The following is a 26,896-nucleotide window of genomic DNA, read 5'->3' on the forward strand; positions in this document are numbered from 1 at the left end:
GAAAATGTAAACAGTGCGCCCTCTAGGGTGACCGTGCGGGATCTATTTCCCTACTAAGTCTAGGGCAACTTGGAGATCCCAGCGTTGCTTAGCCGATGGATAGGACGGTACAAGTCCAGAAGGAGGTGGGAAATGGGGATCTGTGCATATTGATTTTTAGTAGGATTTCTTTAAAACGTTTTAGTAGGGGCTGCTTTCCATAAGCCTCATGAACATTGATGAAAGCAAAACCATTTCTCACCCAAGTTAAAACATAGTTTAAAAACATAAGAGGCAAATCTTGGGTTGGGAAGGGTTAAGTGGTTTTTTTTTTTTTTTTTTTTTTAAGAAAGAAATGGTTTGTATCACGTATATAGGCCATGGAACAATAGCTAAGCCAGGCTATTTCAGAAGCGGGAACTGGCTTGTCTGGGTCACAGCAACACACTGGTTTCTGAAAGCTGTCAGTTTCAGTCACTCAGGAGAGGCAGAAAGGTCTGGGGGTGTGGGTAGAAGAGGTGGAAACAGAGAAAAGAAGATTCTTATAACTCAGTGCAAAAACCGTTAGAGGCTCAGCCCTAATGCACTAGGGACCCAAGCACACAAGGCAGCCCTTGCCCCTCTTGCAGTGAGGAGACTTGGTAGGAGGGGATCTGATCCTGACTTTATTTCCTCTATCTGTAGCCTCCCCCTCCCTAGAATCAAAGCAACTTCAGCTGTACCCAGAAAACATAAATATTCTTACTTGGAAAATGCAGGTACAACTTTCAGCGCCCTCCCCACCTCTTCTTCACATCCATCCGTCTCCCCACCCACCCCAAAAGTCTGAAAAAGGAGTAAAAATGGCCTTGCATTTGTTCTTTTTTCCCTAGAAGAGGTCCTTCTTTTCTCATCTTCATCTTCTGTGCTTCAAATGGAAAGATTTCAAATATTAAATTTTAGTAAGGACAGGGACACCTGGGTGACTCAGTCGGTTAAGCGCTCTGACTCTTAATTTCCACTCAGGTCATGATCTCATGAGGTTGAGCCCCACATTGGGCTCAGGGCTGGGGGTGGAGCCTGCTTAAGATTCTGTCTCTCCCGCTCTCTCTTCCCCTTCCCCACGTTCTCTCTCCCCTCGCCCCCCACACAAAAAATTGTAGTAAGGACATTGGCCAAAAATCTCATAGGTACCCCTATGGAGACTTCTAGGCTTATAAAGGAGAAGGTGAGGTGAAAACCCACAGTGTTCAGTATGGGGAATGAAAAGGCACACAGAAAGGGGGTTAGAAGCACGGATATAAGTATTGGATGCTAAACCATGAAGCCTCATGGGTCCAAGGATGGTCTTGTCTTCCTTTCAGAGCTGAGAAAAGGGTGCTCTAACCCAAAGGAAGACTGTGACTCAGACCCAGCGTGTGGGTCTGTGTTTACATACATGCTGGGCTAAACCACAGAGAAAGGGATAGCTGACCCTAATCAGGTTCCCAAAGCAGCATTGGCCAAAGTTTCCTCTGCAGAACTTTAAATGCTCCTCACAAAAAGTGTCCTGTGTCCCAATGAGTAGTGGAAACACTGTGCCCATATCAATCCCTGAAGATGCGCCAAGCACTTTGACATGTTACAGACTCTAAAACGTTCTAGGGAAAAGTAGCCTACTTAATATAGTTTAACCCAGCTTTTCCAAAATCTACTTCAGTACGGGAAACTTTTATCAAATTATTTGCTAGTTCATTTGAAAAGCAATGGGCGCACTATGGTTGGGGGCAGGAGGACACAAAGAAGTGTATCTGGGTGACCTTATTCAACCTCTCTAAGCCTCAATTTCATTGTCTGTAAAATAGGAATCTTAATAGTAATGATGAGGAAATGCAAGCGAATTTTGCAGAATAGTTTCTGGCACAGTAAAGAATCTCCAATCTATTTTATATTTTGCATGTAACTCTTATTTACACGTCTTAGAATTATTGAACATATCTTGGGAAATACTGGCCTCATTAGTGGACTCACTAATTGGAACTGGGAGAATAGATCCACCCCCACTTTTTTTTCCCTCAGATTTTTAACTTAAGAAGTTGCCCTTTTCTAGAGCTATGATTTGATCTTCCACATTACTGAATTGATGTAGTCTATGTGGTTAAACCACTCTAACTAGCAATAATTATGAAGTATTAGTTTTTGGCTGACAATGAATAGGATAGCTATGTAATTTGTCATATAAGCTGGGCACTTTTGAGAGCAAAAGAGAGTACTACTAATGATTATGTCAGAACAGAGACTGTAAACAGGGTCTATCCCAGGCAAAATGAGAGGCATAATCACTTTACCAGTGAATAATCTAAAATCATAGTGGATAACTATTTTTGGAAATCAGGTGACCTGAATCTCCAGGAATCTGCCAGTTGCGGAGTGAAATTTAATGGCTGTGTAATAGAGTAGAAAACCAACTGCCTGAAGTTACCAGTCTCTGAATCTCATTAGAGCAAGAACTCTTTGCTTTACTTCTTGGGATATCTAGTGCTGAGTGTGTAATAGATACTCAATATTAAAAAAAATTCATTTAGTATTTAGTTCAACAAATATTTATTAAGCACCTGCTATATTCCAGGCACATTTCTAGGAGCTGTAAATAACAGTAAACAAGTCAGGCCTGTTTGCTGCTCTTACAGAGTACACATTCCAAACCAGAGACAGACAATAAATAAGGAAGCAAGTACATAAATAAGAATGCATGTGCTAAGCTCTTTGAAGAAAAAACAGGATGGCATGTTAAACTATAGTAGATAGGGATTAGACCCAGTGGCCGGGCAATGCCTCTCTAAGGAGGTTGAGTCTTCGATGATGAGAGCAAATCAGCAATGAAACGGTCTACTGGAAGGCAAGGGAACAGAGAGTGAACAGGTCACACACAGGCAGAGTTGGGTGGGTATGAGGAACAGAAGGAGGGCCAGAAGGATTGGGGTCCCTGAAGGAGGGAGAAAATAGGCAGCAGAGCAGAGGAGAGCAGGCAAGAACTAAACAAACAATTGGGCCTTGGAGTCTGGGTGGCTCAGTCAGTTGAGCGTCCAACTTCGGTTCAGGTCATGATCTCACAGCTCAGTTCATGAGCTGTGGTGACAGCTCAGAGCCTGGAGCCTGCTTTGGATACTGTGTCTCCATCCCTTTCTGCTCTTCCCTACCTTGCACACACTCTAAAAAAATAAACATTAAAAAAATTAAAAAAAAGAATGGAGATGTAATGATAGAAGTTGGATTTTATTCTAAAGGTATTATGTAGTCAGATTTGGAGGGCTTGAAGCATGGTAATGACATGATTATTTGAAAGAATGAATGAATGAATGAATGACTTCAGGTTTAGGTCTACACCTGGCACTTCACTGTGAAACTCCGATGTAACTTCTCATCTTCAATGAGTTTTTCAGCTCTAAACGATACCTAGAAAAGACTAAAATTTTAGACTGCAATGAAAGTTTTTTCTTTTTAAAAAAATTTTTTTTAAATGTTTATTTTTGACAGAGAGAGAGAGAGAGAGAGAATGAGTGGGGGAGAGGCAGAGAGAGAGGGAGACATAGAATTCGAAGCAGGCTCCAGGCTCCAAGCTGTCAGCCCAGAGCCCGATGTGGGGCTGGAACCCACAAACTGCGAGATCATGCCCTGAGCCCAAGTCGGACGCTCAACCAACTGAGCCACGTAGGCGCCCCTGAAAATCTTTTACTTAAGAAAAACAATCATTTGGAAGATGTGAAACCCCATCTAGGGATCATACATTACTTAATGTCCTGCTGTTTCTTATTCTTCCTGTTTGTCTTCCTATTATACTTTCTACTTTCTCTACTTAACCCCCTAAGCTCAAGAGAAGAGAAAAAATAGCAAACACCTCAATATACATTGGTTAATAAACCATGTGTATTCAACATTCAATTGCCCTAAGAAGTCTGAGCTAAAGAATTCTTTGCTTTGTGGTTAACCCTTTATTTACTAGGGGGAAGCCACTCCTCCCACAGAAACTACATTTTATCTGACACAAACGGGGTTGGTTCCAGGCCTGGAGAGGAGGTTAACTGACAGAGAACAGCCATCTAGGGTTGACATCAAATGATAAGCAATAACTCCGTGTTCTTGATGTGAGCACTGGACAACAAGTGAGGAAATTTGGGTTTTGGTCCAGGTTATGCTAATGCACTGTCTGACCTTGAGCAAATATTGACTGAATTATTTCCCTCAGTTTCATCCTTGCAAGAGGATGATGACATCTGCCTCCTTCAAGATGTAAAATAAGGCTGCTTAGAAAATCACATGCCCTGTACTTTCAAACATTCTTCTTTAGAAACGCACTACAGACACCCCCCTTTTCAGGTTCAGGGAATTTATAGGGATCTCAGCTCATGGTGGAATAATGGAAGGCCTGCTCCTAATTGTTTATTCATGGTTGCTGCCTCTCTGCAGATTCCAGCAGAAGTGTTTGAAGGAGCAAGTCCACCTTGAGGAGAAAGCACAGGTCTCTCAAAGGCATCATCAATGGAGCAGAGCGATGATATAAAAAACAAGAAAACATGCAGGATGCCTTCCTAGACGTCATGTCAGAAAATAGGGACATGAGCCATGGGCATTCTCTTTGAGAATTTAATAAAATGCTGGGGATGCAATAGCTTCAAAAACATGAAGTTCAATATAAAAATAAGGGCAGGATGTACTACACTGTTCTGAAGGGTGCCACTTCCACAGTTGTCTCTTTGGGACAGTCCCTCAGCTGCCCTTATGTAACATCAACAAAATATAAGGCTTTTTTTTTTTTTTTTTTTTTTTTTTGGAAAGAGGAATTGAGGAAAGAAGGTTCACAAAATTCAGTGAATTGAACTTGTTATCTGGGAAGAATTTGTTCTCTTGGAAGGCAATCTTTTTCTTTATTTCCTTTTAAAATTATGGCTGATTGCCCGGTCAAGGGCATTGCAGGAAGCTGTGTAGTCTGTTTGGTGAGAGTACTCCAGTCAAGTTGCAGAATTTGGTCTTGTTTTTCCTCATTAATGCTGACTGCTAATATGATTTACTGCTGCTGTGTAGACTGAGCTCTCACCCTTTAGCCAACAGGAAATGACACAGCTGTGTGAATGTTGAATAATAAGTGATTGCCCAACTGATCATCCTTCCCTCTGTTTATAGCATATTTGACAAAGAATTTGTTGCATTCTTCGGAGACCAGGACCACATAATTTTGGTGGTGGATATTACAGGGCACCCATAACTCTTCCCAAGTGCCCCTTCCAAACTTCAGTGTCTTTGATTCCCGATGGCATTTCTTTATCGTTCAGTATTTCCTAGGGGAAACAAAAAGATCAACACATAAAGGATTAATACAGGATTATAAGGCTCATTGATTATTTAATATACTAAACATCACTATATACTTTATATCAGTTTGTCAGTGCAATATGAACAAATATTTAAGGAAACTTTTAAGAAACAAATTTTAAATGAGTGCTTCATAACTTGTTTTCTTTTAAGAGCATATAGTACATTCAAAAGATATACCTTTTTCAGTATTCTGGGAGTAGTCAAAGAAAAGCAAAGATTACTACTGAGCACAGATCAGTCCATCTTTCAGAGACTGCCAGAGCCATATTGCTAATCTGATGAGATTTACAAACCTGAGTTACTTATGGCTCAATGCATGGTCAAGTAGCATTCAATATTTGAATCCAGGACTTAAAAGATGGAGTTATAGATGTCCTGTCAGGTTTCTGGAAAAATCCTTTGTGGGAATTCTTTCCCTTATGATGAAATGCTCAAAAACAAGTTGAGGTTACTATTTATTTAAAGAAAAAGCAGGGATTGTTAGATCAAACTTAAAAACACCCAGGAGCCACTGTTTTATTATTCCTGAGCTCAGTGTGAAGAAACAGAAAATGATTGGCTAGGTTGAATTGAAAGGGTTCATTAACTTAGGCAAAGACAAAGACAGTAGACTTTAATGCTTTTAACCTTAAATTGAATATATTATGTTTTAGACTAGTAGTTTTCCATGTATGATTGGGCAGAGGGCTACTACTTTCATAAGTAAAACCAACCAACCAACCAACCAAGAAAAAAAGCCCACAGATGTTCTCTGGGAAACTATCTCCAGAATTAGAAGTCAAACTGCAATAATTTTGATGGTAAGCCTATAAAGGGGTGTCTAGGTCTTGTACTCTGTCTATAATATTTATTTAAAAATTGAATGCCTTAGATGAGTTATTTTTAAACTTGAAGCATGCATGATGCATGCGCAAGACTTATCACTAGTGGATCACTGGTGATTGCAGACCTAAAATTTAAGAATCGTTGCTCTAAACCAGATTTTAGAGGGGGAACATTTCTTTTTTGACGTTACCGATTTGCCTGTAGCAGAGCAGATTCAGTACTTTAGATCATATTCTGTGCTGGAGGGACTTCTCTGCTGCACTTACCAAAGAGCTTATGGCTTCCCTGTTAAAGACCATAGACAATATGACAATATCAGTTCCTTCTTCTTTTTTGTTGCCGAATTGGAAGCAAAATTATTTTTTTGTTTTTAGTTAGTTAGTCAAAATAGTTTATGTGTTATCCTAAAAGATGCTTTCAGTTAAGTTTTCTTTATATCTGGCTGTAAATTAAAATCTCAAATCTTATTCTTTCCTTTGGAGGACGCCTATTTAAGGTAAAAGAGCATTCTGGAAAATACAGCCCAAAAGCTCAAAATGGTACTCAAGAATATCCAAGATAATGCAGGTCCAGATAAAGTCTTGCAACCACTAATTTTTGAAAACGTATATGAGGGAGAAGAAAATTACTCTTTTATCCCCGGCCAGCAAGAATCTTGTCTTCTATAAACATCTTCTAGACTTGAGGGTCTTCTGTACCCTCCTTCTCCACTCCAACCTCCAAGGAACCCTCTCTGAAAGGCACTGCTTTTCATAATGCTAGCTCTTATTGAGTGTTGTTGGACGTGATTATGAACTGTTAGCGCCTTAAAACTGGCCACCTAAGTAGAGGTCAGATGACTCACCACAATCTGATCCTGGCCCTTATCCAAGATGTTTCTGTAGGTCACATTACTGTCACCAAACCACTACAGACTGGCCTTAGGTTAAATGAATGTGTAAGTGTTATGATGCAATGTCTGGTAACCAGCAAGATGTGTAAGTTATATGGGAAAAAAACCCGTCTTGTGCTTTAAAAGCAAAGAGGAGGTCGTAATACATCAATTATACAATTCCTCTTAATTTTAGCTCAGAGCAAAAAGCTACCATCAGCACATTGTATATAGCCATTGATCTTAATAAATATTTACTGAGGATTTATGCCAGTACGCATGGTTCTGGCTTATAACCTCCATGCAGCCTCTGAATATGCCTCCTGGTGCTTCCACATTGTCCCAGCAGTGCTATGGAATCAGTCAAATGACTGCTCTTAGGTGTCCCCCGTGTCATCCAGTCCCACTTAGAGAATCTAGCTTCATGTTAGACAAGGTCACTAAGGCGGTTAACATGTTGGCACCAGGGCATTTATGGCAGCTCATATACAATTAAAACAGACCTTTGAAACCAAATTTTATAGTACATCAGAGATTTTGGCATGATGTGAAAGAAAAAGAATAAGGGTATTTATTTTTATTAAAAAGCATGAATTAGAAAGAAAGGCTAAGATTAGCATACTAAAGAGAGGCTTATTTATTATAATGTACAATGGAAGTCATTCAACTTTGATTCATTTTCCAAAAAAGCTAACAGCTATTGCCCAATTAATACATCTTAGAAATTTTTCCCAAATGGTGCTCTCCATATATATAAATTCATAGTTTTATTTCTCCCCAGAGTTCTCAGTTTGCATTTTCAATAGCCTTGTTGAGTGCTACCTGGCCTCTGCTTCTCAGTCAGAGGTACTGGAAAATCAGGTCAAAAGAATTGGAGAAAAGACTATCAGAAGACTTTGCAGTTTTCTGGAACTCACTGGGGCACTTTGTGATCTGTAAGACCTCTTAAAGGATGCTGAGCGAACTTACCGTGGGGCCCTTAAACAGACTCAGGTGAATGAATAGAAGACTGTAGGACCAGCAACTCTAATCATGAAAATTCATTCTGTACTACCCCCAACTGTCTGGGTGCAAGTGTAACAGAAGTGTTTTACAAAGGAGGGGCAAATTGTTAGGATAATTCCAGGCCTCTGATATCCACTATTCCCACACACATAGGCCCCCATGGGTTTTCATTACTATGAGGAAAATCGGTTTGTATTAAAACATAAACAGACCATTAGACTACAAACCTTACCTCCAAAGGAAATCTGGGCTACAAGCATGATCTTTATGTTTCCTAAAATTACACAGGAGTAAAAACAATGAAGTTACAGTTTGGAGAGCAAAATTTTGCTTACATCTTGCAAATATAAATGATCCTTAAATTGTTTTAAAAAGCCCAATAAAATTACTGTTTCAATTAAGTGCAAATGAATGTTTCTGTTCACCTCCTGGAACAGAGGCAGTTTCAATTCAGTGATGCGTTGCACTTCCTTGTCTGATCTTAAAACCTCTGCAGAAAAGCTGCCGTAAGAAACTGAAATGCACTTCCTTGCAATGAAACCCTTTCTCAGTCATGAGCCAGTCCTAGAGGCCTATGGGCTCAGGCAACACCATTAGTTACTCACTCTTACCTTTCTGATTTAAATCTACTTCAAATATCTCTCAAAGGAAGCCTTAAGGGGATGGGGGAAACTCAAAAGGCAGTATCTACATGGAAGAGTGTAGGCACTGGTGGTCCATTCACTTTTACTTTGAAAATTATGGGTAATTATAGGCGTGAGAGGCATCCAGATAGAATGACTTCACACTAGCTGTGTGATCTTGGGCAAATGTTTAACCTCTCTGGGTGTCAAGTTCTCCACCTGACCTAGATGACCTGTGAGATTTTGTACAGCTTTAATAAGCCATGGTTTCTGACTTGGATTGTGTTTTAGATCAATAGGAAGAACTAAGTCCTCCACTGCCTGCTTTCTATCAGCCTCCAGCACCTGGATCCCAAACGTAGGGCTCTGAACACGGGTACCACGTTTCCAGGACCTGGATCCTCCACAGGCACTTTTATATTTCAACTCAAGGATCCGACTATGTGATATGTTGAGGTCGTTTAATTTCTGTCTTGTCTAAACAGTATCTTTTAGAAGGCATTAAGAAAAAATCCATTCAAATCTAATGCAGAATAGCAGATTGCCACATGGTCAAATGAGCTGGTTTCTTTATATGCACACCTGCAAACATAACTGTCCTTTCATACATGCCCATGATGATATATATGTATCATACAGATTTGGGAGTTTAGGAAGTTTTTTTCTTTATTTTATCTAAGTATAATTACATACAGTAGTAAGTATACACTTTTGAGTGTACACATGAGTGAATCTTGACAAATGTATATGCTCATGTTATCAGTGTTCCAAAAAAGATATAAAACATTGCCTTTGAAATTTTCCTTAGGTCTTTTTCCACTCAATTTCTTTTCTGAAAGGAACAATTCTGATTTTGATTTTATCTGCATGGATAAGTTTTGCCTATTCCTGAACTTTGTATATTGCTTAATATAATGTTGTTTAGATTTAGGTATTTAATTGATGTATTTATAATTTGTTCCTTTTTATTGCTAAGTACTATTCCATTGTGTGAATATGCCACAACTCATCTATGCTTCTGTTAATAGACAAATTGGCTCAATTCCAATTTTTCTCTATAATGAATAAAGTTACAGTGAACATTCCTGTACATGGCTTTTGGGGGACTTATGTTTTCATTGGCAGGGGAGGGGTGTGCATATGCAAATACCTAGGGGGGAATTGCTGGGTCAAAGGTTAAGTACATATTTAACTTAGTGAGAAATTGCTAAACGACTTTCCAGTACTGATGTACTATCCCATCAGCAATGTGAGTGATTCCATTGCCCTACATTTTCCCTGACATATGGTATTTTTACTTTTAGCCATTCTAATGGATGTATAATGATATCTCTTTGTGGCTTTAACTTGCATTCCCTTATGTATTTCCCATTTTCATATGTCTATTGGGAATTTATATATTCTCTTTTATGAAGTATCTATGCAAAACTTTTGCCCATTTTTATTGAGTGTTATTTTTTTACTGTTGATTTGTAGTTTTAAAAAATATTCTCCCATGCTAGTTATTTGTCACTTGTATACATTGTGAATATTTTATCCCAGGCTGTGGTTTACTTTTTCATTTCTGTAATGGTATCTTTTGAATGTTGGTAAGTTTTGTTTATCAATTTTTCCATGTATAGCAAGTACTTTTTGCATTCTGTTTATATTTTCCTACCTCAACTTCACAAGTATACTCTCCCGCTGTTTTCTTTATAGGCTTAGCTTTTAGCTTCTATCTTAGGTCTGTAATCCTGTTCCAGTCAATTTATGTGTATAAGGCAAAAAAACAAACAACAACAACAACAACAACAACAACAACAACAACAAAACCCTGTATGGATATCCAGTTTATCTAGCATCTTTTCTTGGGGAAAATTATTTTACTATTAAATTTCATTGACATCTTTGTAAAAAAACATTTTGACCATAAATGTATGGTCTATTTCTGCACTCACTTTATCATTCCATGAATCTGTTATCTATTGTTACACGAATACCACACTTTCTCAATTATAACTTTATATGAACTCTTCACATGTAGTGAAAATTCTCCAATTGTATTCTTCTTTTGCAATGATGTTTTAGTTATTCTAAGCCCTTTACGTTCTCAGTATCAATTTTAGTTTCAACTTGCCAAAAGAAAAAAACCAAAAAACTGTTGCTGGGTTTGTGACTGGAATTGCATTGAATCTATAGATGAATATGCAGAGAATTGGGATCTTAGCAACAAATATGGGGAGAATTGGGATCTTAGCAATATTCAGTCTTCTAACAGGAATCTGGCTCACCTCTCCATTTTTTAGGTGTTTGATTTTCTCAGCAATATTTTATCATTTCCCAAGTACAGGTCTTGCACCTAGTATGTTAAATATATTCCTAAGTATGTCATGTTTTGGTGTCATCATTTTGAAATATTTATTTCCACCTATTTGTTGCTGATATATAGAAATAGAATTGATTTTTTTGTATACTGATCTTAAATCTTGTGATCTTGTTGAAATCACATAATCATTTATTACATTTAATAGGTTTTTGGTTTTGGTTTTGGATTTGTTTTGTTTTGTGTTGCTTTTGCTAAATTCCTAAGGATTCTCTCCATACATTAACCTGTTGGCTGAAATAAAGACAGTTTAAATTTTTCTTCGAATCAATACAGTGTTGGCTAGGGTTGGTGAATGTAAACACCCCTAGCTTGATATCTGCCTTGGTGAAAAGTGTTCAATATTTGTCCATTAAGTGTGCTGTTAGCCGCAGGTTTTTCACAAATTTCCTTTATCATATTAAGGAAGTTTCCTTCTGTTCCTGGCTTGCTGAGAATTTGTTGGATTTTTTCAAATGTTTTTTTCTATACCTATTGAAATTATTGGGTGATATTTGCATTTACTTTAATACAGTGATTTAAATTGATAGATGTTGGAATATTAGACCAATATTGTATTCTTCAGATGAGAGCTACTTGCTTATAATGTATTATCTTTTAAGTGTATTATTGAATTTTGTTAAGGTTTTTTGTGGGTATGTGTATTCATGAGGAACATTGATCTGTAATTTTCTTTTTCTGTAATGTCATTTTCAAATTTCAGTTATAAGGTTATTCTGGCCTCATAAAACACATTGAGATGCATGCCATCCCTCTTATTTTCCAAAAATGTTTTGTGTAAGATTTTTTTTCCCTTTAAATGTTTAATAGAAGCTACTCTGAGCCAGTGTCTGGGCCAGGAATTTTCTTTATAGGAAAATTTTAATTACAAATTCAATTTCTTTGACAGAGATGCTTTTATTCGGGGTATATATCATCTTATATCCATTTTGGAAATAATGTTTCTAAAAATGTTTTCCATTTCATTTATGTTGTTAAAATTGTTGGCATAGAGCTATTCATAGAAACTTTTTAAATTTATTTATTTATTTTTGAGAGAGAGACAGAGACAGAGACAGAGGAAGCAGGGGAAGGGCAGAGAGAGAGGGAGACACAGAATCCAAAGCAGGCTCCAGGCACTGAGCTGTCAGCACAAAGCCTGATGCAGGGCTCAGACTCACAAACTATGAGATCATGACCTGAGCCCAAGTTGGATGCTTAACTGAACCATCCAGGCACCCCCAGAATTTTCTTAGTTTCTTTCTAAGGATCTGTGGTGAGAGTCCCTTTCAGTCTTGATTTTGGTATTTTGTATTTTTCTTTAATTTTTGATTAATTTTGATGGAAGTTTATCAATCATATTAATTCTTTAGAAAAACCAACTTCTGATACTTCCAAATGTGTTAATCTTATTATTATTTAAGATTATTTCATTGACTTCTGTTCTTACAGTTATTATTTCCTTTCTTCCACTTACAGGGCTTAATTTGTTTTTCTTTATCTATAATTTTAAAGTGGAAGGGTAGATAATTAATTTTAGGCTTTTATTGTTTTTCTAATATAAGCACTTAAGGTAAAATTTCCTTTTAAACACTCTCTTAGCTGCATCTTACAATTTAAATATGTTGTGCTTTTTATTGTTCCATTTAAAATATTTTCTAACTTGTGACTTCTTTCACTAATGGGTCATTTAGAAATATGTTGCTTAATATCCAAATATTTGGAGAAATTTATTTATTTATTTATTTTAGTTATTGATTCTAATACAATCCTGTTGAGATCAGATAAAATACTTTGTGACCTTAATCCTTTAAAATTTATTGAGAGTTTTTAATAGACTAGTATATTGGGTTGTTTTCTTTAATGTTCCTTGTGTGATTGAAGAGAATATGTATTCTGCAGCTGTCAGATACAGTGTTCTATAAAATTCTATTGGGTCACTTGTTGATAGTGCTGCTCAAATATTATATTTTACTATTGATTTTTTAAAAATGTACATCCAAGTTAGTTAGCATATAGTGCAATAATGATTTCAGGAGTATAATCCAGTGATTCATCCCCTATTTAAAACACCCAGTGCTCATATGAACAAGTGTCTTCCTTAATGCCCCTTGCCCATTTAGCCCATCCCCTGACCCATAACTCTTCGGCAACCCTCAGTTTGTTCTCTATATTTAAGAGTCTCTTATATTTTGTCCCCCTCCCTGTTTTTATATTATTTTTGTCACCCTTCCCCTATGTTCATTTGTTTTGTATCTTAAATTCCACATATGGGTGAAGTCATATGTTTGTCTTTCTCTAAGTTTGCTTAGCATAATACACTCTAGTTCCATCCATGTAGTTGCAAATGGCAAGATTTCATTCTTTTTGATTGCTGAGTAATATTCCATTATATATATATATATATCCATTATATATATATATATATATCCATTTTATATATATATATATATCCATTATATATATATATATATATATATATATCCATTATATATATACCACATCTTCCTTATCCATTCATCTGTTGATGGACATTTGGCTCTTTCCATACTCTGGCTACTGTTGATAGCAAAATCTATTTGTTCTATCAATTGTTGAGAGTTGCCTGCTAAAGTTTCTAGTGATGATTATGAATTTATCTCCTTCCCCATTTAATTCTGTCAGTTATTGTTTCATGTACTTTAAAGCTCTGTTATTAAGTGCATTATGTTCAAAATTATCATGTTGGTTGATATATTCAGTATTTTATCATTATAAAATATCCCTCTTCATCTCAGACAATACTTCTTATTTGAAGTCTACTTTGTCTGATGTAAATTCAGTTACACTAGCTTTCTTCTGGTTTGTGTTTGGATGGTGTATATTTTTTCTATCTTTTTACTTTTCAAGTATTTGTAACTCTATATTTAAAGCTGTGTATTCATATTGGTAACATATATTTCAGTTTTATATTATTATCCATTCTGATAATCTGTTTTTCATTGGAAATTTCAATCTAATCACATTTAATATAGTAATTAATATAGTTTAGTTGGTAATAATACTTATGTTGTTTTCTCTTTTTCCTTCCATGATAAACTTCCTTTTGTTATATGTTATCTAAATAGGTTCCTAGATGTCATCCTGTCAGCTTGGGCTGCTTTTCTCTCTCTCAAGAAAAGTAGACCAATATAGCATACATGTGCTAAATATAATCAAATAAATAAGGAAATGGAAAATAAGTCTATTGGGAACATAGTTCTAGGGAGGATCACACAACTCGTGGTCATTTTGCAGAGAGGACTTAGCAGAGGGTCAGTGTCAACACTGGTGGTACTATTCTGGGACCAACACCATCCCTGATACTGCTAAGTATTTTCTTTGGTGATTTATGAGAATAATAATTAATGAAGTAAATGATGTACTACTAGGTGGAAAGGTTGGTTAGTCCATGGTTGCCCAGATTGTGAAAATAAAATAGTATGTTGGAGAAACAATCAGTGGCAACAAAATGAATGTTAATTAGGTATGTCTTCAGCTGATACACTTAAAAACAAAGCTGAGAAAAAAAATTGAAAGCTAGTAAGGATGAGAAAGATTAGCGAGGAAAAAAGTATTGAGATTAACATGGATAACAAAATGATTCTTTCACCACTTAAGTTCAATAATTTAAAGATATTGTGAGACAAGGATTCAGAAATTGTAATAAAGCGTGTCTTATATACTAACTTCCATACTTAGCACCAACCTTCTGTGTCCAGTCATAGCTTTCCTAATTAATGTGGGAGAACTAGGTAGATTTCAGGGAAGCATCAGAAATTTGGTTTTAGAGATAGATGAATAGAGATAATTCTGTCCAAACTCCACATTTCACTGATGACGAGACTCAGAAGGTTGAAGTATTTTATGGCAGAACTGTGACTAGAGCCTTAATGCTTACTTCCTTATCCAGTGTTCCTTCCAGTTCTCAGAGTAATTAAGGATTTTGAAATGAGAGGAGACAGAGGAAACATGCAGGGAAGCAAGTTTATTCACTATAGAGAAAAGAATGTTTAGATTATATATAATATTTATCAAGCCAATGAAAACTTCTTATTTAAAGGTTGGTGACTAGAAACTCTTCATCTCCTCTAACAAGGAACTTTATTTTTCCTGAGGACTAAATGGGAGGAAATGCATAATAAAGTGCAACAAGAGGAATTTAGGATATACATAAGGGAACTATTTCATGCAGCAAGAATCATTGCTCATTAGCATGGTAACTTATAATATCTGTTACCGTCCAATACCATTCCCAGAGTGAGCTGACTTTTTTATTTCATGATTTCAGCTTTCATCTTCTACTGTAAACCACAAGGTTGTGGTGTTAGGAGAGACCGTTTACCTAAGCACTCCCTTGGCTGGCCAAGATCTATTGGAGAATATGACACTACTTGTCAGCAGCAAATGGAATTCTTGATAAATGCTATAGTAAAATTTTAAGTTGTCAAGTTGTGAATTGTTCAAAATAATAATGTGTTACCAGTTTATTAAGGAAATTTTTTTAAAAAGCCCTAAATACTACAAACTACATGAAAAACTACAATTAGAAATAATTACCTGTGGTGGATTTTGCTTATAAGACAAAGGTTTGAAAAGCAAGTTCAGTTAACATTAAAATCTGTATTACATCATTTCAGACATATAAATTTGGAGCAATCTTAATGATCATCTAGAAATTCAGAGATTTTTATTGTTATTTATCTTCTTCTCAAAAGCTCTTGTGCTACAAATAAAAGAGTTTTTTCCTTTCTTTCCTTTTTATTGTATTCATATGAGAAGACGGATGTTAGCTTAACCTATTGTGGTAATCGTTTCACAATATGTGTAAATCAAACCATCACACTGTATGTCTTAAACTTATACAGTAATGTATGTCAATTATTTCTCAACAAAACTGGAAAGAAGTCCAGCATAGTATTGTTGATAGTTGAAAGTGAATTGAAATTCTTTTTTAGGTAAGTACTTTCAGTCAAGAAAAGTAACTGTGTTTTAGTTTATTTCCAGGTTGATTCTTTTCCATTATGGAAGAGCATTTACAAATTATTTTGACAAAGGTCGCACAACCAAATCATTATTTTTCTTTCCAGAATGCACCTCTGTAAAAGACAACAAAATAAGAACCAGCCAAGGAAAGCAAGTAAGTTTCTTGACTTCTTTTGAACGTGTGAGGACCATTTGACTTGTCCACATCCCAGGTGATTTATAAAGGAAGGAAAACAATTACACTACAACATGCAGTTGTTTGAAATAGCTGTAGTGTTAAAAAAAAAAAAAAGTATCTTGTATTTCAGGTTGTGTTCCATTGACTAACATGCACCTATTACAGGATATTATATTTTGTTATGCCATGGAATCTGTAGCCCATATTTTTTAAGCCCAGTCATATTCTTCATGTACAGAGAGAAGAGTTACGTGTGGTAGACTGGAATTTGAGAGACCTGGATTCAGATTTTGACTATTTCTTTCCCATGAATGAGCACTGTGGGCAAGTCACTTAGTCTTTAGCTTCTCTGTACTTGTGGATGATGACTCAGTTGCATTCTTTTGATTCTAGTAATCATCTCTGACTTCTGTAATATTTTCTGTTTGTCTCCATGTTTATTCGAATGAAAGAAGGCGGAACTACCTCTGCAAGTCCAAGAAAGCTGGTACTGACAATGTTGTGGCTGAACCGGACACCCCACAATAGTCTCCAGCCTCGAGGAAGCAGCTCTACCTCTCTCTATCTTGGACAAAATGAATTTTAAGAGATCACCTTGAGTGTTTGTAAATAGACAGACTTTGCCACTGTTTATTTTTTTAATGTTTAGTTACTTTTGAGAGAGACAGAGAGAGAGAGGGAGGGAGAGAGAGAGACAGAGACAGAGGCATGAACAGAGGAGGGGCAGAGAGAGAGGGAGACACAGAGTCTGAAGCAGAATCTGAAGCAGACACAGAATGCTTCAGACTCTGTGTCTCCCTCCGAGCTGTCAGCACAGAGCCCGATGAGGGGCTTGCACTCACGGACTGCGAAATCATGACCTGAGCCAAAGTCGGATGCTTAACCAACTGAGCCACCCAATCGCCCTGCCATTGGTTGGTTTAACATTACTCATTTGGTTTACATTGTGTGAATATTAATTCCACATAGTTTTATGGTAATTAGAGCTATACCAGGGCCAGAACTTCCTTCTTGCAACCCAATAAAGCGATATTTTTAGAGTTACATGCCGCGATTTCCAAACAGTCAAGCACTCTAGACAGACCAGCACTACAGCTATTCTGAAGACTCCCTTGGAAATCTGTGGCATATTTTATTCATTTCTGTGCACTTTTAATAGATATGGAAAGTGTCTTAGTCAGCTTGGGCTGCCATAACAAAATACCACAGACTACATGACTTACACAACAGAAATTTATTTTCTCGTAGTTCTGGAGACTGGAAAGTCTAAGGTTAAGATCCAATGGAGTTCTGTTTCTGGTGAAGCCTTTCTTCCTAGTCTGTAGATAGCTGTCTTCCTTCTGTATCCTCACACGGCCTTTCGTCTGGGTGCACAAGGAGACAGAGACAGAGAGACAGAGAAAGACATTTCTTCCTCTTCTTATAAGGCTATCAGTCTCAGCTGATTAAGGTTCCACCCTAATAATGTCATTTAATGTCATTACTTCCGTAAGATCCTATCTCCAAATACAGTCACATGGAGTTAGGGCTTCAACATATTCATTTGGGGGGCATAATTTAGTCCATAGCCAACCATAAATATGGAGATTTACTGGCATTGTCTTGATTTCTTAATGCATTTTTTCTAAAAAAAAAAAAAAAAAGCAATTATTTAAATGTATAATTAAGTGTGATTTTATTTTTTTATTTCACTGGAGTCTTAAGGGTAAAATACTTCTGTATCGTTGCTCGACTTTACTAGAGTTTTATATTTACAAAGTATATTTAGATATGTTATAAATCTGAAAATGACCTTAGTTATGTCAACCGCTGTTGGGTTCAGAAGATTACCATAGCTTTATAAAGTGCTTTTAGAAAAACTATGTGGGGAGCAAGAACCGTGAACATCATCTTGTAAAGCCAGAGAAATGGAGCTAGGTGCCTCCTGAAGACTGTAAAGCTTGTGAACTTGGGGTCCATGGAAAATCACAGACACATAAGTGGCTGAGGCACTTCAGCAAACTTGATCAGCTCTCAGAGTCGCACTGAACTTTGCTTTCCTCATTAATTCATCCACACTCGTTCTTTCTCCTACCCAGGTTCTTCCAAAGTCCAGAATTAAATGTAAAACTCTACTGGGGAATGCATACAAGGTGTAACCCGAGCCTACAGCTGAAAAACTTCTTGTGCTGTGAAGCACTGGCACAACTTTGACCTTACAAATTGATCCAATAAATCTGAATTTCTAAGTGAATAGACATTCTTAAGAATTCAATAGGTCACAAGATACCCTTTTTTAGATGAATAAATAAATAAATAAATAAATAAAACACAGCCATGAAGAGAAAGACATCAACTCTAGACTAAAGTAAGTTATTAAATACTTGAAATTGTTGGCATGTTTAACAATCATCAGATGGATCAGAACATTGATAAAGAATTATATGGGTTATTTTATAAAATACATCTCTAGGAGTTATCTAATCAACAATTGTCGTTTATTGAATACCTGCTCGGAACACAGTATCAAATAGTAAAATGGCATAATTGCTTTGCTTTCTAAATTGAAACAACCTTTCAATGTCACCTACAGGTACTTTAAACTAATATGAAATATACATGCATTGTCTCATAAACAAAGGATGTCATAGTAAGGGCAAATAGTTAAAATTTTAAAATCAAAATCGTATGTAGTAGATATTTTATTACATTCAAAACTATTAAGTCCCATTGTAGTGAAAGCTGTCAATTCACTGCTCAGAACAGGTCAGACATGAGGGTGAAGAGACACCAAAAGGAAAGGGAAGAGCTCTGAGTAAACGCTTGTCCTTGCTAAAGAGCCACTCAGGTCTCTCTTTGGGGTGCTGAAATCCACCTGACCTCAGCATACGGTTTCACTTAACTTCCACTTGTCTTTTGCCCCAGCCTGAGTGCCTCAGTGAGACAGTGGAGAGAAGTAACTCTTGGAATTAGCTGTAGGTTGTAAAATACTTTTGCTAATCACAGTGTAGGTGAGCACCTGGTTCAGAGGGGGTTAAATCAAGGGCATGGAGCATTCTTGCTTTGGGTGGCAGAAATCTCAAAGGTGTTACTGAGCTCGGATGTAATGTAAACTGCTGAAAAGCAATAATTAAACTTACACCTTTAGCTTTGTTAGATGAATTATCTAAAAGCTCCACCCCCTCTCTGAAAAAAAAAACAGATTAAGTAGCATAAGTCTGCTGTTGGCAACTGCAGTGATTATACAGGACATGCTGTCTGGGATTATTTGGATTAAGGACAAATTGTATGCATGGGGTGTTCAACCACTGAGGAAATATTATGATTCTTCTAGGACATGTTCATTATTACATGATATAAACATATATCAGATAAAGCCAAAATTCCACCAGAAAGGAATCGATTCGCAATTCTTGGGTCTGTGCGACCAAAAAAAAGTGGCAAAAAAATTAAATGTGCTATCTTTTAGATCTTAAAATAATACAATTCTCTATTATAAAATTTCCCCTAATGCCATTTATAAGGAAAATATTGTCATATAGGCAAAGTGGAGGAAAAGTCAAGATTTATATAGATACTATATTGAACTATATTGCAAAAAAGTCAATATTTTCATAATAGAAAGGCAACAAAACTCAGTATAGCAACAGCTTCAGAAACCAAAGAAAGAGAGACCTCATTTAATCGAAAGAGAGAGAAGACTGATGGCTAAAAACAGGCAGGTGTTAAATTCTGCACCTTCTGTTGAGGTTATGGAGATTGCAAAGAACAATCTGCGACCTGTGCTTTTCCATTAAATTGTGGCTACTAAGTGTGTATGTATGTTTGTGAACATTTGACTCATTAGGTCTCTGATTCAGCTCCTGCCTCCCTTCTCTCTATGGATTTTTTTTTTTTTATTAAAACATTTTTTTTTTAACATTTATTTATTTTTGAGACAGAGAGAGCATGAATGGGGGAGAGTCAGAGAGAGGGAGACAGAATCCGAAACAGGCTCCAGGTTCTGAGCTGTCAGCACAGAGCCCGACACGGGGCTCGAACTCACGGACCGCGAGATCGTGACCTGAGCCGAAGTCGGCCGCTCAACCGACTGAGCCACCCAGGCGCCCCCGGATTTGTTTTTTAATGTAGACTATCAAATTCTCTCTGGCAGACACCATACAAATATTCTGCTGTGGTACGCACGTATACTGAGTGTGCACTCCATACACTAAACCTAGCTCTCGACGAGTGCCTTCTCTCTGGAAGTAAGGGTGCCCTCTACTAATTGATCTTTACTAGACGTCTAAAGAGTAATCTTCCTGGGAGAATTGATTCTTCTCACCTAGGAGAGATGATTTTTCTGGGGAAGAGTTTGCTCTTTCTGTGCTGCTCTACTGACTTGCACTAACAGAATTATTTGAAGAAGCCCAAGGCATCACCAGTCTTCAGTCACCTCAAATTCTGCAGATAATACCACACAATCACCTAGAGGCATCTCAACTAAGTAAGCATGACTGTCCCAATTAGGCAAGAGTCCTCACTATTAAATATTATTAGACTTAATTTGGTGCCCCGGGAAAATTCTTGATGAAGCCCGTCCCACTAAGGACAGGGCATTGTGAATCCACAACAACATGCTCAGAAAACACTTCTATGGTAATGTTCCTTAAGTCCCAAACAATATCATGTGGTGACGTGTTCAGTAGGTTTATAGAAATATCAACCATTACAGCTGGAAATGCCATCCTGTATTACCCTGTCACTTTACAGATGAGGAAATAAAAGTCCACGGTGGTGTGGTGGATACAGTTAGGAAAAATAAGACTAGACTTTAGGCCTCCTGACTCTTCCAGCCCAGGGCTTTTTACACGATACCATCATACATCCTAAAATATGCCAGTGACTGAAAGCACATCTCTAAAGCTGTGATCTCTCAATGTAGGTGTGTTGGTGGTGATGAAATTAGAATACTTAACTTGGCATTTCTAACCAGTGTTTCACCTTGAGGAAATCAATGTGACTGCATCTCATTTTTAATTGTAAATTAGAGATAATTTTGCCTGTCTCATGAAGTTGTGGTGAAAATTTAATAAATATTGCATGACAAGGCAAATATAATGTGAACATGGAATGAAAATGTGCCTCTGGAAGCTTATCTGTGACTTCTGGTTCCAGATGGTGGGTTGAGTACATGTTTTGTTTTATGCAACGGACAAGCATAACAGCTCACCATTGTTTTAATTTTACTTTCTCTGATTGTTAGTGGAAGGCATCTTCTCTTCATACGCTTATTAACCCTTTGTATTTTTTATTTGTATCTTTCAATTATTACTATTTTCCTATTTAGCTGTTTGTGGTTTTCTTGTTATTTTGTCGTTCTTTATCTCTTAGAAGTACTCCTTTTATTATACATGATGCAAGTATTTTCTCCCAGGCTGTTGTTTGTCTTCTATATTTTTAAATCAGAAGTGTCACAGCTGTCTGTGGGTTATCAGAGAAGTCATAGAGGGGAAAGAGCTGGTTTGTTATTTCTGTGAGTTCTTAATTTTTTATACACATCAGCTTGCCTTGATTGTTGAGTTCTTACTATATACAGTACTATATGAATCAAATCTAATATGCAACTTCTTAGTGTATGTCATGTTGAAATTAAAAAAAAAATTAATAAAACTCTTTTCAGGTGCGCCTGGGTGGCTCAGTCAGTTAAGCATCTGACTCTTGATTTTGGCTCAGGTCATGATCTCACAGTTTGTGAGTTCAGACCCCATGTTGGGTTCTGCACTGACAGTACAGAGCCTGCTTGGGAGTCTCTGTCCCTCTCTCTCTCTGCCCCTCCTCTGCTCATGTTCTCTCTCTCAAAATAAATAAATAAACTTAAAAAAAAAATCTCTTTTCAGAGATCCTGTTTCCCAAGCAAACATTTTCAGGAGTCTTTGAGGACAATCTTCAGCAAAATGAGAGAACAGACCAAGAAAAAGAAAAGCATGAACTCAAGTGTATCCAAACCAGGAGCACAGCTGAAGGAAGTCCCAGAAGGGCAGCTACCCAGCAGGCTCACAGAGCGACTGGCACAGATGGGAGCAAGAAGGGCCCTCTTTTTCCGTATCATGTGATTTTTTAAAAGCATATGCTTGTATTATCTGAAATACTTCAGATAAAAAAAAAACCCAGCATACTTCATGTTACAAACTTTCTTCTAAGCATACACAATCCTCCCTCTGCGTGTCTATTTTTAAAACATGGTGCCTTTAAGAATTACTTAGTGGTAACATCAGTCAATACAAAAGCATATGAAAGTCTCCGGCTGCCTCCTACACGCCCAGGAGTCAATCACTACTAGAGTTATGCATCTTCTCCAACTCTGGCATGCATAGTCTTTATTAAAATGTTTTACCAAAAACAAAAAAAAATCATACTATATGTGTTCTTCCACAACTTGCTTTTTCACAGGGCGCTGTGTCACAGGTGTACCCCCTTGTCAATGAGCACATACTCAGCTTATTCTTTTTTATGACTGTACAGGTTTCTGCAGACGGACAGACCACAATTTATTTAACCTGCACCTTATTAATAGATATTTAGATTGCCTCCAATTTTTGACTAATGCAACAAATGCTTCCAGAAACAGTCAGACACATGCTTCTTTGTACAAGTATTTTTTTAAGATAAATTTCAAGATGTGAAATTGCTGGTTCAAAGGACACATGTGTTTTACATTTTAATAGATTAGAAAGTGAAAACCCCTTCCCCCAAAATGGGCTGTACTATTTTACACTCACACTAAAAATATATGAGTAGTCATTTCCCTACATTTTTACCAATCACTGACATTATTAACCTTTTAAGGTTTTGTTTCACAAAACCAGCAAACATGACAGCTCACTATTGTTTTAATTTGACTTTTTATTATTATTAGTGGGGTGTATCTTCCTTTCATATGCTTATTAGCCATTTGATATTTTTATTCATATCTTCCAATTATTATTATTTTCCCATTTGGCTGTTTGTGATTTTCTTGTTATTTTGTAGTTCTTTTTTTCTTAGGAGTACTCCTTTTATTATATATTACGCAAATATTTTCTTCCAGGCTGTTGTTTTTCTTTTAAGTTTTTAATTTATAAGTGTCCCAAAATTACCATTGAGGTCTACCATTGAGGTCTTAAAGAACTTGATTAAAACATGACCTTTCTGGGGCACCTTGGTGGCTCAGTCAGTTAAGTGTTCGACTTCGGCTCAGATCATGATCTCGTGGTCCATGAGTTCGAGCCCCGCGTCGGGGGCTGTCTGTGCTGACAGCTCAGAGCCTGGAGCCGGCTTTGGATTCTGTGTCTCCCTCTGTGTCTTCCCTTTCTCTGCTTGCTCTCTCTCTCTCTCTCTCTCTCTCTCAAAAATAAACATTAAAAAAATTAAGAAAAAAGCATGACCTTTCTCTTTGCACTAAAAATAAAGCAGTACCAAGCTATTGAGCAAATTCTTATTGAATGCCCACTATGGAGAGTAGTTGCAGAGGGCACTAAGGTAGAAGGATGATCCCTGGGACGTTGGGTGGCTTAGTTGGTTAAGTGTTCGACTCTTGGTTTCGGCATAGGTCATGATCTCACGGTTTGTGTTGTTGAGCTCTGCACTGTCAGCATGGGGCCTGCTTGGAATTTCTCTCTCCCTCTATCCCTGCCCCTCCCTCCCTCTCTCTTTCTCTCTCAAAATAAATACATAAACTTAAAAAAAAAAAAAGAAGGATGATCCCTGATTATAAAGATCACTTGGTACAAGGAGCAGATAGACCTGTAAATACACGAGTCCGCTACAATAAATTTATAACACAATATATACTGGGAGCAGAGGAGAAAGAATGCCAAAAACTACCCATGGATTATCAGAGAAGATCTCATAGAGGGGAAAGAGCTACTGTGTTGTTATTCCTCTGAGTTCTTAACTTTTTGTACACGTCAATTTCCCTTGACTGTGGAATTCCTATTGTATGCTAATAGTATACAATCAAATATGGATTTCCAAGCCTTTCACCTTAAATTTTTTTTTATTCTCAACATTTTAATAAGTGAATTCTTCAAATTGATCTTATGCCATTAAATCATGTAGGTATTTTTTTTATTTTTTTTTTAATTTTTCTTTTCAACATTTATTTATTTTGGGGACAGAGAGAGACAGAGCATGAACGGGGGAGGGGCAGAGAGAGGGAGACACAGAATCGGAAACAGGCTCCAGGCTCTGAGCCATCAGCCCAGAGCCTGACGCGGCGCTCGAACTCCCGGACCGCGAGATCGTGACCTGGCTGAAGTCGGACGCTTAACCGACTGCGTCACCCAGGCGCCCCTATGTAGGTATTTTTAAAGAACACCTGAAAAGTGAGTCATATGAATGTGAAACACAAAAACAATTTCATTTTTAAGTATTCATTCTAATATTTCAATTCCTATTTTTAATAATCCAAAATTATTCATATTTATAGAACTATAGCAATATTAGCTATAATATATTATATGTAATATACATAAACGCATGTTATATGAAAAATAACACTCCCAACACCCTACACAACCCCTCCATCCAAACACACCCACTGTACAGGAGGAAAATATGATAAAGTGTTTCTTTAAATCTTTGAAAACTTTCTTTTTTTGGTCCTCCCTCTTTGACTCTGGCATTTCCCTTGTCTTCCATGAGTCATTCCACAACAAACTCAAAATACGGTGATGAATGCAACTGCTCGTAATATCTCAAAACCTCTCATTATTTAAGGTGCTACATACAATTGGAAGGCTAGCCTACCATCAACAAGAAACCATAAGGCATTGAAACACTTATCACATGCCAATCCACAGCCCTCTTCTGCTCCTATGACCTTTACAACATTTTTCATTCTTCTCTACCCCATCCGCTGCTTGGTTCAGTACTTTTTCAATATTCATCTGAAAAAGATTTTCCAGGAAACCTCTGCTTCATGTAGAAGGTAAAGTGCTGACCTAGGCAAAATTTCTTCTCTAAATGTCTATTACTCTACCCCAAGAAAGACAGGGCATAGCCCTCAAATACCTTGAATTTTTTAATAATAAAAAAAAGTCAAAGTAAATTGGCTCTACCTATAGTTCTAAGCAATCAGAGATTTGTTTCTAAATAGCTCTGGGAGATTTCACCATATGACTCCTATTAATGGAAATTGCTGAGCTAATCTCTCCATGTGACATTACAAATATTAGCTTCCCATCCAACTTTGTTTGAAGCTTTTCTGTATTTCTTTTGCTGTTAGAACAAGAACTGTAAATCTGGAAAGAATTTTTGAGATCAATCAATTCAGTCTTCTAATATTACAGATGAAGGAATAGATTGCTAGAGGTTGTTACTGATTATTAAACGGCTGTGTGAGTTTGGGCAATTTGATCTGCTGACTTTAAAGACTGGATTGGAATTTAGGAAGCTGTTTTTAGGTACCATCTACATAAAAGATAAGAAGTGAGAAAGCTTGAGGAATAACCTAGATTATCTGCATTGAGTGTTGCAAGGGTTTTCTTTTATCCTACTACCATTATTACTAATGGCTGTGTCAATATTTGGAAGTTGTCCACGTAAAAGACTATATTAGGGAGAACATGGTAAGGGTCACCAGATCAGCCAATAAAGGGTTGTTGTTATGAATATGGGCTAACATGGTAGGATGATCTCCAGAGTGTATTTTGCTGTGGCTACCTGAATAAAAAGTTGCACATTGCAGCAACATCATAAAAATCAGATTTTAATAAGCTTTGGTTGAGTGGGTTCCTATTGTCTAGGTCACTATAAATCCTTCTTACATTTTTAATGAACTTAGAACAGTTCTGAATAGCTTTTGAATGGGAGATGAAAAAGTCACATGATAGCTAAGCAGCCGCACCCGTAACTGTCAGTAACATTGCAATCCTCCTTGCAGACGTGGAAATTCTTCCACATTATAGGTTCAGTCCATTTATTTAGAGTAAAAGATGTGCCTGTTTTTCTTTCATGATATTCTGGGTTTTTTTGTTTTGTTTTGTTTTGTTTACTTTGGTTTTTGATATGGAAGAAATAGGGTCTTCTCTTTTGGTGACTTTTTACAATTGAATATTTTAACACATTACTAGGATTACACAGGACATATGGAGTACTTTAAAAGCTCTTGTTGCCCTTTCAAACATCTCCTTAGGTGGAGAAAAAACATTTGGCATTCATTCATGTATGATTCATGATCTTCTGACTTTGTTTTTGTGGGGGCCATAGTGACCCAGGTCTTAAAAAAAGACATGCTATTTCAAATACAAAATCTGACTTTTATCCTTGTCTCTTTAGCTTCTATTCCAATGAAGGTGGAAAATTGTGAAAACCAATAGTTCATGCAGTTTGTTTTGCCTCAGGGAGGCTCAAATGTGTGACTAATTAAAAGAAAGCCCATCAGTATTGGTGTCATAGGTTCAAACCTAACATTTTCTTTTTTTCTTTTTTAATGTTTATTTATTTTTGAGAGACAGAGTACGAGCAGGGGAGGGGAAGAGAGAGAGGGAGACACAGAATCTGAAGCAGGCTTCAGGCTCTGAGCTGTCAGCACAGAGCCCAACACAGGGCTCGAATCCACAAACCTTGAGATCATGACCTGAGCCAAAGTTGGACGCTTAACCAACTAAGCCACGCAGGCGCCCCTAACATTTTCTAGAAAATTTTTTTTTCTCATGTAGATATTTCTGTCTGGAAAATTGTTTTTTTCATCAAAATATTTCTTTTGAGAAATGAATGATCCCGTAACTAGAGCCACA

The 26,896-nt window shown here is 37.0% G+C and overlaps 1 long non-coding RNA gene across 2 annotated transcripts in view; it reads left to right on the plus strand.

Annotated features, from left to right (window-relative positions):
• LOC109502691 overlaps positions 1-22,994 on the plus strand; it is a 25,321-nt gene extending 2,327 nt beyond the window's left edge. Inside the window, exons 2-4 of one of the 2 annotated variants that reach the window (XR_002161451.3) lie at positions 16,084-16,133; positions 16,610-16,762; positions 22,016-22,994. This is a non-coding gene — a long non-coding RNA (uncharacterized LOC109502691). Of the gene's footprint in view, positions 1-16,083; positions 16,134-16,609; positions 16,774-22,015 lie in introns of those variants that run through there. The other variant, XR_006583199.1, reaches the window with a different exon arrangement.
• The last annotated feature ends 3,902 nt before the right edge of the window (positions 22,995-26,896 follow it).

This window comes from Felis catus, chromosome C1, assembly GCF_018350175.1.
Source record: "Felis catus isolate Fca126 chromosome C1, F.catus_Fca126_mat1.0, whole genome shotgun sequence".
Lineage (NCBI taxonomy): Eukaryota > Metazoa > Chordata > Mammalia > Carnivora > Felidae > Felis > Felis catus.